Consider the following 2,821-nt stretch of genomic DNA (forward strand, 5'->3'; position numbering starts at 1 on the left):
AGATATGGATCCAAGTACAAACACGAATGCAGGTACTGATAAAGATACAGCTTCAAGTACACAGAGACCCAGACACAGGTATGGATAGAGACACAGATGCAGAGATATATAGATACAGAGATACAGGTGCAGAGACACTGACAGCAATCTAGAAATAGACACACATAGAAGTGCAAATAGAGACACAGAGACAAGTTCTTATAGACACTCAGATAAAGGTACAGATAGAGAAGTAGATACAGGTATAGATAAATAGAGGTACAGGTAGAGACACAGTTACTGGTACAGATATAGATATATAGGAAGACATAAATATAATAGCAGATAGAGGCACAGGAAAAACACAGAGTAACAGACATAGGTACAAATAGACATATATACAAATAGGAACCAAGATGCAGATAAGCTAGAGAAGCAGATACAGGTGCATATTGAGACTCAGATTGGTACTTGTAGAGACTCTAATACTGGTATAAATAGAGACATAGTGACAGGTACTTACACAGACACAGTTATGGGTCCAGATTAAAAAAAAAGACAGATATAAGCACAGAGACACAGAGGCAGATACAATTAGAGACACAGATACATGTACACATATAAACACAAATATAAGTATTGATAGAGACACAGTCACCAGTACAGATAGAGAAACAAACACAGGTAATTATAGAGACAAAAATGCAGGTATGGATAGAAAACAGATATAGGTAGAAATAGAAACACAGATACAGTACAAGTAGATACACAGATACAAATCCAAATAAAGACACAAGATCAGATTCAGATAGACACAGATACAGGTATGGATAGAGATAGAGACACAGACAGTGGTACAGATAGAGGCACATTTACTGTTACAGATAGAGACCAAGATACAATTACCTATAGGAGAAAGATTATGGTACAAATAAAGACACAGGTATAGTTACAGATATTGACACAGATTACAGATACAGATGGAGACAAAGTTACATTACAAACAGAGATATAGATACATACAGAGACAAATACATGTACAGATAAGGACACAAATACTGTTGCACATAGAGACACGAAGATACAGAAAGAAACACTGATACTGGTATGATGGAGAATCAGATAAAAGTACACTTAGAGATACGGATACAAGTATTTATATAGACCCAGATACAGGTACAGATTGAGACAGGGATACAGGTATATCTATCTGTACAGATAGAAACACAGGTACAAATACAATTACAGACAGAGATACAAGTACATATGTAGTCTAAATAGAAGCAACAACAAATCCAGATACAGATAGTGATGGAAAAAAAGATGCAAGTAGAGATAGAGACACAATACAATTAAAGATAGAGACACAGATACAGATACAGATGGACAGACAGATATAGGTGTAGATAGAGACACAATACAGGTACACATTGAGATACAGAGGTACAGTAAGAAACACTGATACATATACAGATGAAGACACAGATAGAGGTAAAGATCAAGACACATACTGAGACAGATAAAGAAATAGATACAGATAAAGGTGGTGACACAGAAACAAGTACAGATAGAGACATAGATACAAGATAGAGACCCAAAAACCAATATTTATAGAAACTGAGACATGGGTGTAGAGAGAAATGTATATACAATCTCAGATATAGACAAAGATACAAGTGCAGACACATACAGGTAAAGATAGAGGCACAGATTTGGGTACAGATGAAGTTGTATAACAGGTACAGATAGAGATTCAGATACAAGTACAGGCGGGGACACAGATAAAGGTAGAGATAAAGACACAGACGCTGGTACAGTTAGAGAAATGGATGCAGGTACTTACTAGATGTAGATACAGGTATCTTAGAGACACAGATATAGGTATAGATTGAGACATAGAAAGTAATACAGGCAGACACATTTACTGGCACAAATAAAGGCACAGATACAGGTACAGATAGACTTCTTTCACATCATTGACATCAGAACCCAAAGGTGAGTTTAATGGCACCTGGAAGGTGCCAAGTGCTAACAGTTGAAAATATTATCAACAGTCTTCATAAATGGCCTTTATAATTATTTGCCAGCTATGTTTTCTCTAAAGAACTTCTTAATGGTATTGAGAATTAGAAGGATAATTGGCTTTCCCTTGTCATGTTGGCAGTCTGGCAGTTCAGAGCCTATGACAATTCTTACTGTCAACAGTAACTCTGATGTTCCACATATTTATACATTTCTTAACCTTGTTTTGTTTTGCTACTGCTGTTTATGTTTCCTCTAGGTCTGCTTTTCTATTTCTATTTTATAAAATTGTGAATATTCTAAGCTGTCTCAAATTCCTTGTCAAATGAAGCCAGGTGTTAATCAATGAAATGGAGACAGCTATATAATATAGTGATTTGAATAGACAGATCAGGGTCAAACTCTTCCTAGTATGTTACTTTGGGTGTTTATGCGCTCTTGGCCTCAGTTTCTTCATCTGTAAAATGTAGATATTAGTACCTCATTTACAGGGTTCTTTGGAAAATTACATGAAACAGCATATGTACATCCCAAAACCAAGCCCATGTCTGGAATATACCAAGTGGTCAATAAAGATTTGTATTTTTTTGAGGAGAGTATTCCACTTAGAGAAAACGACTGCTGCTGAAGGCTGTGCTCACAAAGGAGAAGCAGAGGTGCCCAAAGTGAAGACAGGATTCCGACAGGGGGAAGGTTGACCCAATATGGAATTCCCCATAAGAATGGATTTTTCTATTGGTTACTGCCACATAGGATGGGTACCTCTGAGAATAGTGAGCCCCCCATCATTGCAGAGCTGTGGTGGGACAGGCAGAAAGTG

The sequence above is a fragment of the Pteropus alecto genome, unplaced genomic scaffold (genome assembly GCF_000325575.1).
Source record: "Pteropus alecto unplaced genomic scaffold, ASM32557v1 scaffold341, whole genome shotgun sequence".
Taxonomy (NCBI): Eukaryota; Metazoa; Chordata; class Mammalia; order Chiroptera; family Pteropodidae; genus Pteropus; species Pteropus alecto.